The sequence below is a fragment of the Anser brachyrhynchus genome, assembly GCF_964034855.1.
Source record: "Anser brachyrhynchus genome assembly, chromosome: 6".
Taxonomy (NCBI): Eukaryota; Metazoa; Chordata; class Aves; order Anseriformes; family Anatidae; genus Anser; species Anser brachyrhynchus.
Window position 1 is genome coordinate 2,924,155 of NC_137700.1, and position 16,409 is coordinate 2,940,563.

The 16,409-nt window shown below is 41.2% G+C and overlaps 1 pseudogene across 1 annotated transcript; it reads left to right on the forward strand.

The window, feature by feature from the left end:
• Positions 1 to 5,117: 5,117 nt before the first annotated feature.
• LOC308196940 (ubiquitin carboxyl-terminal hydrolase 42-like) lies at positions 5,118 to 16,063 on the forward strand (annotated as a pseudogene). Its single transcript has 15 exons — positions 5,118 to 5,346; positions 6,054 to 6,254; positions 7,342 to 7,452; positions 7,613 to 7,715; positions 7,879 to 7,946; positions 8,103 to 8,173; positions 8,708 to 8,790; positions 10,019 to 10,130; positions 10,491 to 10,631; positions 10,825 to 10,925; positions 11,386 to 11,527; positions 12,207 to 12,915; positions 13,286 to 13,374; positions 13,703 to 14,803; positions 15,302 to 16,063. The product of its transcript is annotated as a ubiquitin carboxyl-terminal hydrolase 42-like (transcript).
• The last annotated feature ends 346 nt before the right edge of the window (positions 16,064 to 16,409 follow it).

The window sequence follows — 16,409 nt, forward strand, 5'->3', positions numbered from 1 at the left end:
TCCTTGTCCAAAGCCTAAACTGATGTATGCACTGCTTGAAAACAAAACGTGGTTGCAGAGCAGAAGACTCAAGTCATTAGGTTAGCAGCTGCGTAACCATACTGCTTTCCAAACATAAGATGTAGAGCTTATTGAGTTTCTATGAAGAGTTTAAACGGCTCCCATTAAGCAAAGATGTCCCCACACTGCTACTTCCTCTTAAGCAAGGATTCTACCTCCTTTGGCTGAGGCTTGCTCCCTTACATTCGAACATTCATCCAAGTAGCCTGCAATTCCACATTCGTGGGGGAAAGTCTATAGAATAGAAAAGGTTCCTCCAGTCTCTTCCTCTCAGCCTTTTTTTGAAGCATGCAATAAAGCAAAACATTCACAGGCTGACCTTCCATGCAAAACAAGGCAACTTAGTAAGACAGGAACCGCAAAACTGATTGCTCTTTAAAGTTAAAATGAGATTTGAAATAGATCAAGTTAGCAAGTGGTGTTAAGTCTGTAAGTAAGTCTGTTTTTGCCAGTGCAGCACAGTTCCCTATCATGTAGCCAGAGCTGCTTCTGTAGCTCCAAGAAGCAAAACTGCTTTGACAAAATACTGTGTCATGAAAGCATTCGTTGGTGCGGTAGGCACAGCTCAGGTTCAACAACTGAAAGACCATCAGAGTGGGACTGCAGAAAGATCTTTCAGAAGTTCCAAAAAGACATGTGGGGGTGGGAGTTTAGTTGTGTTAGATAACACAATCTTAGATAAAGATTTTGGTCTTAACGTAAAAGTAAGGGCGTCTACCGATTTCTTCAACTCCAACAACTGAAGCACAAGTCTGAAAAATCGCCTTTAAGAATGCAATGAAAATATTTAACTCTTCTGTATGTTCATAGTTTGTTGTCAAGCAAAGGAATGAATGCTGATGCCTTAACTATCTAGGGCTGTAGCTTACAGAAAGACTACACCTTCCTGTTTTTTTCCCTTTAAAAACGTTAAATCCATGTGAAATTATTTGGGGATGTTTTCACATGCAAAGCCTAATGCAACTCGTGCCTAATGCAAGCCCTGTCATCTTCTTCCTTTAGTAGTGTCGCATTAAGGGGTGTAGCCGATTGACCGTTACGGGTCCGGTCGGCTTCAGGGTACTGAACTATCACGGCCACGGATCCACCAACAACGCAGCACGCCCTCGCTCTAGTCGCGTTCAAGGAGAACTGTCACGGCCAGGAACAATGCAATTAAGTGCAGTTTATTACGGCAACAGATACACAGGTCCTTTGGATTGCCAGTGATAAATTCACTGTCTGCAAAAGCAAGCTAGCATGCATGAAATGCACAGGTACACGGCCTAGGTATTAAGATGTTAAAAAGCATAAAGACGCTAGAGATTTCTAAGTTTCCGTGGAGACGCCTGGTATAACCAAGCGTTCAGATCTTACCTCGCAGCATCCCAGTGGGCGGGGGGGGGGAGGGGTGAGAGGCTCAGCCTGTCGACTGATGTCAGAAGGTATCCTTCGTGACAGTATCTTCCCCAACATTCCCTTTCTCTTAAGCCAATTTATATTATTTTCTATCTTTTAGGTGGAGCTTGAGTGACTCCAGTCATGCGTATCTTGGTTGTGATTGGTAGAAATTACCTCGCTTGCGTTTAAAGGTACAGGCTCCGAGAAATTCAGAGGATGTGCTCAGTGAGGGGTGGTTGCCCCTTGGAGGCGGGTAGCTTTTGGGATGGAGGGGTGCTTATAATGCCTAGTCACTTAAGGCAATTACTCCACAAGGAGTAACTTTACTCCTTTAACTTAACTACTTGAACTACTTTAAGCTTTAACTACAGCATATCTAAAACATAAGGAGGATGTTACTATGTAAAAAGCAGATGAAACCAGTCCTTAACTCTTACTGCTTATTGTGCGTGAGCAGACTGGCATGAGTTTTAGCTATACTGGCAAATATCAAAGCACACCTGTGTAGTCCCAAAGCTGGGAGAAAAGCAAGGAAACCTTGAAGAAAATAGGGAGGCCTGTAGCTTGTGTAGTCTTTTAGCTGAGAAAATAAGGAAGGAGAGAGACAGGTAGCCTTGAGCTAGCAGAAGCAAGGAAGAGAAGGGATAAAAGGGAAAAAACAAGAAGGAGAAAACCAGCTCCAGACTGGCCTGTAGTAACCTTTTGCTCATTAAGGGTCATTAACACATTAGAAATCACACCTGTCAAAATGATAATCCTTGCTAATGTGGGATTCGGTGTGTGTCCCCCTCCTCCTGTACCCCCCCCCCCCCCCCCCCGGTGTTCCTCTGTAATGCGCAAGCTCAGTAGAGAAAAGTTAGGTGAGCTGTAATAACCAATCAAAAGGAGCCAAAGAGAGAGTTTTCACAAGTTTCCTGTGTATGAATGACGGTGATTCGAGTCAGAGGTGTGCTTGCTTTGCGAAAGATAGCCAAGTACCTGACTCTGCAGAGTTCTGTAATTAATTATGTAATTAAAAGACCTTGGTGTGCATTCCGACTCTGGGTGCTTATTGGCGCGGTGCACTGGGCACGAACTCGCGGACAACATCTGTACTCAGTGTGATGCCTACAGACAATCCTTTACTGTTGGGACCTGCATATTTTTCTGTGCCTTCAACACAAACCCTTTGGTACAACTAGTTCCCTACGTAGCTGCCAGTTCACCACTCAGTTGCACTTCTGAAGAGGAAAAGCTATTTCCCTCTAACGTAGGAGCACATACTCTAAATGCAAGCTTCACTCAGCTGGTCATTTACTGCAGGACAAGATTTGAAAACTGTTGTGGAGATTCTGTTGGGTTTTCTGCTTACAGAAAAATTAAGTGCCAAATCGCCCTCTACTCCGCTTTGTAGTGCTGCATTTAATGGAGATTCAAAGAATTTCATTTGCTCCTCCGTTTATGGACAACGAGCTGAAGGAACAGGTACAGCACATTAGCCTGGAATGCCTTCCCTCCCAACCAAAGTAAACTGGAGCTGTAACTAACACAAGCAGAAACAAGGCTTCCACGTTTTCAGCTGAATAAAGTTCCAACAAAATCATCCTCTGGGATTTGAAGCTTACTTCAAATTACATGCCAACAGCTCTTTTCCCTGAAAGGTCTTGCCCAGTTCTTACGTCATAGTAAAGTGTATACCTATAAAATTTACAGTTAACGTCTTCTCTTAGTTTGTCCAATTTTTGCATTATCGCTCAGCTGTGTGCTCATTTATAAGCTGATGCATGTATACAAGCTGCTGCTCAAGTCCTACGTCTTGTTTGCAATTCTTCGTTTCCTTGTTGCCAGCATATTGTAAAGCGGATCCCTGCTGCTACTCGCTCTAGAAGAAAAGGAATCATCGGTTTGGTTACCAAATACCCGCTTCTGGAAACCAGAAGTGTTTTGGTCTCTCTTCCCTTCGAATGACTCCACACCTCTCATCAGATAATGGATTGCTGACCTAGAATCAGAGAACATCCCAAGGTGGAAAGGGCTCACAATAATGAGCGAGTCCAACTCCTGGCTCCACACAGGACCACCCCAAAAGCAGAGCCTATGTCTGAGAGCATTGTTCAAACACTTCTGGACCCCCGTCAGGCTCGGTGCCACGACCACTGCCCTGGGCAGCTGTCCCAGTGCCCGAGCGCCCTCTCAGGGCAGCACCTGAGGCGCACGGGGCTCGGCGGGGCGGCCCGGGAGGGGAGGAGGACGGCGGGGCGAAGCGGCCGCTCCCTCAGAGCCGTGTCCCCGCCGCCTCGCCCGCACGTCGGGGCTTTTTCGTGTCGGGGCTTTTTCGTGTCGCGCCCTCGGGCTCTCGCCGCGGGCGACATGCCGCTCCCCAGCGCGGACAGCTTGCGCGCGGGGCCTGCCCGCGGCGGCGGCGGGAGGGAAACCCCAACCGCAAAGCCCTCCCGGCAGGGAGAGCTCGGGGTGAGGGCCGGTCCGGCACCGACAGTAAAGACACGCCGGAGGAAACGCTCTGCTTTTAGCCGTGAGCACCGCGGCCAGGTTGAAAAGGCGTCACGCTGGAGCTCCGAGTTGGGCGGCGTTCCGAGGCCGTTGTGGCAGTTGTGGAGACGGCCTCGGCTGAGGTGGCGGCTGCTGTCGCTGCTGTCCCCTCTGTCCCCGCTGTTGCCGCTGTTCCCGGCGCCTGGAGACCCCCGGCAGCCCCCTGTGACAGGACCTGTGGCCCCGGGGAGCAGGTCCTGTGGCCCCCTGTGCCCGCCGCCTCGTCGGCCATCCCGGCAGCAATCCTGCCAGCACAGAATAGCTCACCGGCTTTACGTGCGTTTCAGGGTAAAGTGACGATTAACTTCTATTTCCTGGCTTGGGTGCTGCTTTATTCTTTAACGGAGCTTCAGGTTTAAAGGTTAAACTCAGTTCTGTCAAGGTTAAACTCAGTTTCGTGAATGGCATCTTGGACAAAATCTTAAGCTGTGATTGACTCTCTGCTTAACAGAGGCCAAACGTGTACCTACTGAGAAGCAGGTCATAGGTGATAAGCCCTCACAAATTAACTTGCTATCACAAAGTGACGCCCAGAAAAAGTGTATTCAAAAGCTAGGCTCATTATAGAATCACAACCAAGCCATCATGACTGGTGCAGTAGACAGTGAGGTAGAGGGTGAGCCCTGGAAAGACAGAAGTAAAGTAGCAGCGAAATGCAGGTACCTTTGTGCACACGAAGCAGAAAAGCGCAGGCAGTAAAGTAATAGTGCTCCATTACTAGCGTGAGCAACAATTATATATAAATCGCAACCATTATCTATTAGATAATAGGTAATAATTAATAGATAATTGCAAAGCTCCAAAAATGCAATAAATAACTGATTCCCCTCAGAGAATGTCATTTGCATTTTTATATTAAAAAGACTCCAGAGTTGTAATGGATTAAAATCCTACGAAAGTGAAAGAAATGGCATCAGCCACTAGTTCTGCAGAAGCTAAAAGTAATACTGATAGAGTTTTGATGGAAATTTTTCCTTTGTGTGTTTAGTTTGGGGATTCCTTTTAAATCATTCATACCAGCAATTTAGTTCTTCAAGGCCGTTTCTTTGAGATTAAGTGACAGGACTTCTACTACTCTTTTCTTCTTGGAATGCTTCTTGGTATTCTTACGTCAGCCAGAACATTTGTCTCTGTCGCAGATGAGAACAATGACCATAGTTAACAAGCCCAAATCTTCAAAGTCTAAAAAGCCATCTTCAAGGCGGTCTGGCAAATCCAAGAAACCGAGTACTAAAAAACTGATGTCACGCACCGCAAACTGGGGCCGGATACCACCTGCAGAAGATTCAAGCCAAGTCTCTGTGGCCCAAGGATGTGGAGGTGCTATTTATTGTAGATCCTCTGAAAAATCTAAGCCTTTTGCCCAAAGAGATCTAAGTAAGTGTGCGCTTTATCCTGCCTCCGTTTTCTTCAAAACAAAAGTAGAAAGTGGTAGTTCTTGCTTGTTGCACTGATAGAGAACAGGACTACTGTGAATAAAGACTTCCAAAGCGATTCTCCTAAGGCAACTGAAGTGACTGACGTTACAGAAATTAATTTTGATATATTTACAGTCGACAGAGAAATGTGGGGAGCATTTTGTAATGCACTGATTCATCCATATCTTTTCTGTTTTGCAAAGAAAAGTGTTTGATTGTTGCTATTCACAGGTTCCATTATTCACAGGTTTTTGAATGTTAAGATTGCTCAGGAAAAGATCTGATATTTGTAGGGGTACCGTCATTCCTAGTTATTTGTTTTTACATTGTCCTTGCATTTATTACCATATAATTTCAAGTCTAAGTTTGTGGCTGAAGTTATAATAAGGAAAAAAGCATATAATAAGGAAGAAATTAAAATGGTTGACTAAACTTTTTTTTCCCAAAACGTTGTGTTGACCAGCCAATTTGAATATGGCGGTATTAAAGGTGTCTGCAATAAGTTTTTCTGTTTTGGATTGTAGCTAGTTCCTCTAGGTGCTCCCGCAGAATAGTATTTTTACTATGCCTATATATACTTTATATATTCACTATACCTATATATACTTAATACCTTTCTTAGAAACAAACAAACAAAATCTCTTTTTAAATATAACTTTCTTGCAGTTGTTAATGATGGAATTGCTCCGCCACAAAGGATTCTTTTTCCACCTGAGAAGATACGTATGGATTGGCAAGAAACACAAAGTGTTGGAGTTGGCCTGTACAATCTTGGCAACACGTGTTTTCTTAATGCTACTCTACAGTGTTTGACCTACACCCCCCCACTTGCCAATTACATGCTTTCTCTTGAGCACAGACAGTCATGTGAGTACTTTCTAACAGTATTTTAAATCTGTTGGATAGCTGTGAAGGTGAAAGAACAGCAGTGATTCTGTGAGACAAACTTACTTGCCTGATTTTACCTGTAGACGCTGGCTTTGAGCATTGTATTAGCAGTGGGCTCGGAATAGCATATGGAGTGCGTTTAATGCACCATGTGTTTTTTTTGTTTGTTTGTTTGTTTGTTTTTTTAAAAGGATCTTTTCTTGCTTCATGGGAATAATGAAGTGCATTGGACAGTAATGCATTTAATGAACATTTGGCATTTGGGCTATTTGGGCTTCCTGCTGCTAGAAAGGCAATAAAATTTAGGATGTTGGCATCATAGGTCTTTAGTCTGCACAGCCGAGGTTCCATAATGCACTACAATAAATGGTCTGTTCGTTGTTGAACCAATTAAAAAAAAAAAAAAAAAAAAAAAAACCTAGAAAGCAATATGAGCTGTTATGAACACGACTAGATTTTTTTGTGGGACTGTATTAAAATCTAGACTGATTTTGTCCTAAATAAAATGTTGTACTATAAAGTAAATGTTGTACTAAACCTGTATGCTTTTTAGGCTGGTATCTTTGTATCGATACCTAGAAATTTAACTGTTTTCTTCCTGTATATAGAAATCGTTTCAGTTAAGAATCCTGTTGAAAAAAGGAGGGCAGAAGTACTATTACATACATTACTGTAATTTTTCCTTTCTCCCAAAGGACTCGTAGCTCTGTATCATGAAGCTCACCTGACAGCACTGTGCTGAAAATAACCCACGTTCTCTTAATGCTGTATCATCAAGGTCAAATATTCTTTCCTCATACATTTTGCAACCTGTGGAGTTCACATTCCTGTCAGCCTTTACAAACGTGACTTTGCAGTAGTCTTTTAGATTTCTCATCACAAAATGCACTTGAATACAGGCTTAATGGATATTTTTATTCTATAAAGTTGTGTGAAATGAAATGTTAGGAGACTGTTGGGACAAGGAGAGTGGATATTGTATCTATAGTTTAAATGTTACTTATATGTTTGTTTGTAGTTATGTCTGTTTCGCTAGACTGGGATGCTTTCTTCTTTCACTCTTCAGGTCGTGAACAAGATTTTTGCATGATGTGCACGATGGAGACTCACATTAACCAGGCCCTGCGTTGCACTGTTGATGCCATCGAGCCTACGCGTGTTATCAATAATCTCAGTCGTAAGTGGCTTCAGATGTGTTTCTTTTTCAGCATCTTGTAATCTTCAAATAATTATTTGATGTGTATAAATGGTTTTAACACTGTAAAGAAGAGAGATTTTAGAAACAGGAGAATTACTTCATTTTTAAATGAGGTGAATACTATCATCTTCTTATTTAGGAATAGGACAACATTTCCGTTTTGGCAGTCAAGAAGACGCACACGAGTTCTTGCGCTATACTGTTGATGCTATGCAGGAAGCGTGCTTGAATGGAAGCACCAAGTAAGCATAAACAAATTCACTTTTATACGTTCTCTAGCACCTTTTAGGCCTTTATTTACTATCAAAACTGAAAGTCTAGGTCATCCTTGGTTTTCATAAAACTCTTTGAAGAGTTAACTGTGTGCCTTAAATCTTCTGAGGTCTGATTATAATTTATTTCCAGATTGGACAGATCTTCTCAAGCTACCACCATCATTCATCAAATATTTGGAGGATTTCTAAGATCAAGAGGTACTTTTAAAAATATTCCTGTCCTTAGAACTGATCTGTGTCTTTTGTCGGTAGTAAAGCAGTCTGTAGTTTGTCTGAAGTAGTATCTATCGACAACTTGAATGTGGACAGTTAGTCTCCTTCACGTGTTGTTAAGCATTTATATTTTGCTTCCAGTGAAGTGCTTGAATTGCAAAGCAGTTTCGGATACGTATGAGGCATTTCTTGATATCACTTTGGATGTAAAGGTAGGAGGTTTTGTAAATATAATTCATGATGTTTAAGTACATGTATAACTTTCTAAATTAAACTTGTTTAACTTAAAAAACCAAACCACGTACAATGTTAAAATATAAGAGCTTGGTGGTGGTTAGAAAGTGGATTGGACTTTGTCCTTCTGTGGAACCCCTGTAAATAGTCTCCACGTCTGCATTGGGTTTAAGGGGAAAGAATTTTATTGCTGCGCAAAGTATAATACTGTCACACTTCTTTGTTGTTCTACCTCAATATACGTCTAATTGTTAGACTGTTGGATTTGTTGCCAGTATTGATGACAAAGCACACTATAGATGCTGTCTGCGTTACTGGAAAATGATTTGTTTCAAAGTAGAATGACTTCCAGGTGAGGTAAACGCTGAGCATGCTCTTTCTGCCTCCTTCTTGACAGTGCTCATAGTAGATCGCTTAAGTATGTGTTAGTCAGGTTCTCTTATAAACTCCTAGTGCGTCTCTGGAATTTTGAATTTACAGTGACTTTACGCTCTTCTCTCTCGCTCCTCTAGGCGGTTTCATCTGTTACCAGAGCTCTAGAACTATTTGTGAAACCTGAAGAGCTGGATGGAGAGAATTGCTATAAATGTAGCGAGTAAGATTATTACTAATTATGTCTTAATACTAGATATTAGTTTTATATATTACATGACTTAGAGCGTAAGTTATCCTTTAACTTCATTTAGAAATAAGGAGACGCAGCTTTGTTGTTGTTGTTGTTGCTTCATTTTCTAGTAGTGGTGAGCTGAAGCAAGGAGCTATGGAGAATGATTTGGAGTGGAAGGCAGCAGCAGGTTCCTACAGGTCCTAGCGTTCACTGTGAAACAAAGTTAGATTGAGTGTCAGGGAATGTGAGCTGGCTCTGTGGTAATGAATGTTAGCAGCCTGTGCTGGCTCACTAAACAGCGTCTTGCACAGCTCTTGAACTGTGAAACCTGTCGATGTGGACTAATGTCCGAAATGAGCTCCCTTAAGCCTAACCCGTGCACAGGGAAAGCCTGTTGAGTTCAGGCGCTCTCTGTGCTGATCAATATGTAAGATGTTTCTACGTATGTGAGAAACAATTGAACATTTGCATAAGATGGTTTGGCAAAACAAGCTGTTAGTCAAACGTCCCCTCAGAAAAGCACAGAGTGCCCGGCTCAGTTCTGTAGAATTCATGCCTGACCCCTCTAAATGAAAAATGCAGTATCCACTTCTTGTTGTTGGATACTAAGGAAATTAGGGTGTCGAATCAAGAGCGTCCAATAGGTTATTAAAGCAATTTAATCCCAGGTTCGTCTTGGCCTGCGGATCCTAGAAAGCAACATGCAGCGTATTCAGGATCTCATAAGTGATGTCTGAGGAAGAGAAAGAACTGTAATAGCACCTCACATCTGAATTGCATGGTCCTTCCTTAATGTGCTCTTTGAGGTGTGATCGGTTCAGTCACACTTAAAGCCAGAATTTTCCGTCTTTTTGTGAGCTTAAAAGGAAAGGCCTTGCACATGTACAGTACTTTTTCCATTGCTGATAACTGTTATTAGTCTTATATATAACTCATTTTTACTATTTTTTGTTTATATTTTATAACTCCCTGGTAATACGCTTTCGTGAGAGATTCCTGTTCCCGCTGTGCTCTGAGTTGTTGGTAAAACTTACCTTCTTCTCTGTATTAACAAACGTGACATGCAGTGCATGGGTTTATGAAAAGAAAAAACCAAACACATGATGCAAGTAAATATCATTCAAATAGCATAAGCATGCGTGAGACATTAAAAGGAGTTTGTTTTGGGGGCGAAAAAGAAGATGCTTTCAAACACTTGTCTCTGCTTGTTTTTAAGGTGTAAAAAGATGGTTCCTGCATCCAAGAGATTTACCATACACCGTTCTTCCAACGTTCTCACAATATCACTGAAAAGATTTGCAGATTTCACAGGTGGAAAGATCAACAAGGTATATTTCCCGCTGTAATGCAACTTTGTCATCATGTAATGGGACATCCCCCAAAGCTGAAAGTTGTTAATATTTTCAGACAATAATTGTAGACTAACGACTATGGCTTATTCTTTCTCTTAATATCAGTAAAGTTCCTGCTTGACAAGAAGCATATACTTTCCTCTGAGAAGGCTAATTCATCAGAAAACAGTTGTCTGCAACTTCTAGTATTAAACGTTGCTTATGGGAAGACTTATTTTTAGTGAATCAAGAGATATATTCATATAATTCCAGTCTCTGTTTTTTGGAAGTGTTTTTCTCTGGCTAGTCCGCGAAGTACTCTGATATAATTTTTCTATCTTCTTGGTCTCTCTTTAGGAAGTAAAATATCCTGAGTATTTGGACCTCCGAGCCTACATGTCTCAATCAAGTGGAGAACCACTCATCTATGCCTTATATGCGGTGCTGGTGCATCATGGTATCAACTGTCGCTCAGGACACTATGTATGCTACATAAAGGTAGAAGTCAACATCATTTCTAACAGGGTAAAGGTTGTGCTGGCAAACCAGTTCAAGTGTTACTAGTAGTACTGTTTCTAGGGAAAAAGATTTCATTATATGTTTATTTGACACGTGTGTATTTTATTGCTATCTGTGATTTCATTTGGAAAACATGCAATTCATCTGAAGATATCGTTGTCTTTATTTGCAGGCTGGTAATGGACTTTGGTATCAGATGAATGATGCAAAAGTAGTCCGTACTGACATTAAAAGAGTTCTTGGTCAGCAAGCTTACTTACTTTTTTATATCAGGTAATAACAAGTATTCAAATGTGTTCAGAAGAGATTTACTCTCCTGTTATTGATACTTTTCTTTTTGCAAGTGTTTTTCTTTCTCTCCCAGGAAAAGATGATTATTTCTCTAATTCAGTTCTGTCTAACCTGAAATTCTCTGTCATTTATTATCTTTTGTTGCTTGGCCTTAAACTGCAGCACTTGTGTAAATTGCTGTATATGTGTTATCTGTAGCTGGCTAATTTAGAGAAGGAGAGAAATGAAGGCCATCTGTGGTGTAAGAATGAATTATTGCTCTGAAAGTGATAGTCATAGTAGGAAGACTGTTACCTACTTTTCAGTTTGTAGTCTTGGCTAAGTCTTCTGTAGAGAAGGCTTCCATATCGTATGAACTGTTCCTATAAAATTATAGGATGGGATTTAATCCAAGAGTAGGCCGAAAGAAAAACTAAACTGAGATCACTGCTCTTTTCTGAAGGCGCTATGATTTGACGCTCGGAGAACGTGCTTTTTACTTAGCAGCACCGTCTTATCCCTGTTCATTCCCCCCTGGTCAGCGGGGGGCTAACAGTAAGCAGGCTGGATTTCTGGGACCACGACTTCCTCCTCATATGATTAAGGTAATTTAGGGAAGCGGGAGGGCAGATAATGGCACCAAACGGACAGTGGGTTTGGGGTTTGGTGTGGGGTTTTTTGTTTGGTTTTTGGCATCTTTGTTTTGTTTTCCTTCCCACGCTGCAGCTGTCTTCACAGCCCTCATGCTACAGCCAGAGTCATTCAAACAGTGGTTACTGCTGAATTGCGCAGCCATGCGACTCCATTGTTTATACCTCCTAGACAGCTTTGTAAAGCACAGAGAGCTACGCTCTTTGACAATTTAAGTAGAGTGTACTAATCCTCGAATCATTTAAAAGAGGACTTGTTTTTCCTATCGACGTCACTTTAGCTAAGACAGGGAAACCAAATTGTCTTATTCCTGAGCACCAGAACAATTATTCCAGGCTTTTTGGGGTATGTTTAAAGGGGAAACTAAATATATTTGGGAATAGCTTTAGGCAATGTTAAGTTGTTTGGATGGTTTTCAAAAATGATGTTAATTTGATATCAATATGCAGTAAACCAAAAGCAGGAATTAAATACACTTATGGGACTTGCATTTATCTTTTAAGGGCAGTGTTTTTTGCTTTTTAGGTGTTAAGACCATTTGTAGAAATACTTAGTAGGAGAATGACATGTTTAAAAATGTTAAATGGAGTGTTTCCATTAACCCGTCTTGCAATTTCTTCTTTTTAAATACAGAATTCAAGTCGTTTAAATGGAAATGGATCCATAAAAGAGGATGCAAATACCACTGGTGTCACCCTAAAAAGGCCATCTTCAGCACCACCAATGGCCTGTGTTCAAGAACAGGCGATTACCAGGCCTTCAATTACTGATACGTCAAAAAACCAGAAGATCACCATCAGTATTCACAATAAATTGCCTGCTCGTCAGACTGTGTCACAGCCTGACTGTCTTAGCAGTGCTGTGGAGGATGAAGATCTCTACAAGGCTGTTCCTTCATCCACAATCACAAATTCGGTAAAGCAAATGAAGCAAATACAAATACAAAAAAAAAAAAAAAGAGTTTCTGCTGAAATTTTTGTGGAGCCAAAGGTGAATGGAAATCCTAAACTCAGCTCTGATAACACAGTCCCTTACGGTGCAGAATCTTCAGGAAAATCTGAGGAGGAGTCAAAGGGCTTATTTAAAAGGAATTGCAATGCAATGTGGAATTTTGGTTGGAAAGGTAGTCCGTACATTGCAGAATTCCCATTCTTCCTGTCAGAATGCTGATGAAGGAAGATCCCAGCATGAGCTGCCAAACACTGATTCACTGAATGGTGCTATTAGTTTAGTTCATGAATCTAAAGAAAACGGACTGAAACTTGATGATTCCACTTGCCAAGTTGAACCTGTTAAACCTTGTGAGATGTTCTTTTCTAAAACAAACGGATTGCTTGAAACATAGTAGTTTGCTCCATCGAGAATTTCTCACCCACGATGTATTCGGGAGTGTTTATCATGTTCCTAATTCAGGCGAAATGCTGAGAAAACACAGCACAAATTTGATCGTAACCCTTTGTGATACTATGCCATTAGAATTTGCAGAGCTGAGCTGACATTAGAACTTGTCAGCTTAAGCTGAGCTGAGATAAAAATTCTTAAGTTTCATAAAGTAGATTTTGGGAGGTGAGTTGGCGTTATCTTTGAAGTGTAGATAATGCATACAACACAAAGCGATCTTGCTTAGCATTTAATGTAGAAATTCTGAGAAGACTAGTCCTCAGCACAAATGGTATTTTTTCTGTCTGCTGACTTGTGCGTTTTAGTTGCAGATGCCTGGAGCTATGCCTCCAGTCCCTCGAGAAGTCATCATGGAATCCCTCACGGCCAGCCAGCTGAACAGCTTGTCAGAGGAAAGAAGGTAAAATGAGCACAGTCTGATTAAGACAAGATTTTATGGAAGTTCATTGCGGTTTTATCTGTCTACTAATACTATTTAATGGAAGGATTTAAATCAGTAGAATTCCGTACTGTATGGCCAGTGTTGCGAACAGAACTAATGATCGACACTGTGCATAGCACTCTGATGCAGGCTGGTGCCTCGCGGAGAACTTGTGTTTCTTCATAGAATGTTTTTCCATTTTTCTCCATTATCTGGAGAAACATTGGCTGTTCCCCCGTCGCCCCCACCCCTTTTTTCTCAGAGCAGCAGGTGGAGGGAGACGGAAACGTGTTTTTATTTTGTGCAGTGTCCCGGGACCTCCGAAATCTACTGAGAATGATGAATACCTTGAACAGTACCAATGTGATGACCGTGGAGACAAGGAGAAACCAAGAAGATCAAAAGAACATGAACTGATTTCAGAAGAAAATGTTTTCTACATCAAAGAGTCTTCTGAGACTGGTGAGAAATTGCGGCAAACTTCCCCTCTAAAGTCTGACAGTGAATGTAGTTCTAAAAACCTTTCCTCCTTAGCTGTTACAGATAGATGCCAAGATACAAAGGACGAGACTAAAAAATCTGACAAAGAGCGTTACCAGAGAAAGAGGGAACATTCTCCTACTGAAGAGAAGGAGAGTCAAAAAGATGGTCATTCCAGCAAGAGAAGGTGCTCTCGGAGTGTGGAAGTTGTTAAGCAAAAGCGTCACAAGCAGGAGTATTGGGAGGGAAGCAGGTACAGATCTTCCCATAGTGAAAGGAACAGCCCTGATAATGGCAGAAGACCAGTAAAATATTCAAAGTACAGATCTCGAAGCAGAGGAAGATCAGAACAAGATAGCGCTAGATATTACCATTCCAAAGGGGAAAGAAGTTGGAGCAGAGAAAGATACTATCAAGATGAACCACGGAAATGGGAAAAATGTAGCTATTACAAGGATTACTATTCACCTCATGCAGCAGGAGACAGTAGAGAGAGAAAGTTCTCTCACGGTGATAAAGACTTTGACAAATTGACTCAGACTTACTCCAGCAGGTCACATAAGCGTTATCATTACAAAAGCAGATGGCCTCACGGTTCCCTCTTGAGAGAGGAAGATGTACATCACTTTAGCACACCCAGAGCAGACTCACATCGTTGCTCAGTAGCTCAGCAACATTCTGGAAAACATTCGCGTGAGAGACATGCACTTCCACCTGTGTCAGCTCATTTGGAGAACTGTCGCCAGAAAAAGGCAAAAGAAGGAAACAGAAAAAGACAATATACTCGTGCAGAAGGTAGTGAAAGTGAAATAGAAAGGCAACGCAGAAAGGTAGAAAAGGAGGTTTTAGGTGGTGAAAACATGAAAAAATATAAGAAGTTCTAGAAGAAAAAGAAGTCTGAAGATAAACAGGGAGAGAAGGATTCCAAGTAAGCAGGGATTCCAGCCTAATCAGCATTTTTTTTCCTAATTCTTTTCTGGGTGCTTCTCATGTTTTGTTTTTTTTTTCATAGTTTCTGAGTTATTTAGATAGCATAATCTGGCTGGGGATCATGACTGGGGATCATTAGGTTGATCAGTGAAGACAGGAAAGGTATTGCTGAATTGTGTCAGAGCACTAGCTTTGGACCACGTAGTTCGAATCACATCTGCACACCATTCTGGATTAGGTTAAAATATTTTTTTTTTTTTACTTGCACATATTCCAGAGCTAACCATTGTTAATGATCTGTGTACCAACCAGGACCTATGGTCCTTCAATCTGAGGGCTTAAGTTTGCTGCATCTAAAGGAAGTTACATGTGCACAAAGTACCACAAAATAGCTGACATGCGGCAAATCATCGCCTGTGGTAAAATAAATAAAGTTTCCTGTATGCAACAAGTGCCACATCTTTTTTTCTCTTTTTAACTTGCATGTTTCTTTCAGACTTTATGATTTGTATTTCTCTGCGCTCCACTTTGACAATGCCAATCGCAAGCGTAACAAAAAGAAGAAAAAGGAGAAACATCAGGAAAGTGAAAGGCTTCTTGGAACACTTAGATCCTCGTTTCCAGAAGAAAACCCGGGAGAAGAAGGAAGAATCCCATCCTCCAGATGGCTCTTTATGAGAGCAATGCAGAAGTGAGGGCAGTAAACAACCTCACAAGGAAGGGAAGCCTTCCAGTGCAGGTGAAAGGAAGAAACATCGCATCCAGCGAGTATATTAAAGGTAAGCGGCTGCAGCATGTTTATGGGATTCCTTTTAGATTAATCTAGAGATTATCTAAAACAGTCTTTAAATGCTTGATGACTGAACAGTCTGCTGGATATTAAAATATGTTTTGAAAAATATGTTTCAAATGTTGTTTTTTCAGCTGTGTGGGGAGAACAAATACAGTGGCTATGAATATTTTGGCTATTATTCAGAACAGCATGTGGAGGGATATGTAAACTATGTAATATGTAAAAATATGTACTATGTAAAAATCCTGCTTTTTTTCTCCTTTTTGTTTTTTTTTTTTTGTCTTTTTCTTTTTTTCCCTGCTATTATAGGTTTAAGAATATAGAGGAATGCGCTGATGGAAGCCATGTAAAGAGTCTCCAAATTTGCATTGGGTTTAAGCGGAAAGAATTTTATGTCTGCACAAATTATGATACTGTCAAAACTTCTTTGTTGTTCTACCTCAATATACATCTAATTGTTAGACTGCTGGATTTGTTGCCAGTATTGATGACAAAGCACACTATAGATGCTGTCTGCGTTACTGGAAAATGATTTGTTTCAAAGTAAAATGACTTCCAGGTGAGGTAAACGCTGAGCATGCTCTTTCTGCCTCCTTCTTGACAGTGCTCATAGTAGATCGCTTAAGTATGTATTAGTCAGGTTCTCTTATAAACTCCTAGTGCGTCTCTGGAATTTTGAATTTACAGTGACTTTACGCTCTTCTCTCTCGCTCCTCTAGGCGGTTTCATCTGTTACCAGAGCTCTAGAACTATTTGTGAAACCTGAAGAGCTGGATGGAGAGAATTGCTACAAATGTAGCGAGTGAGATTA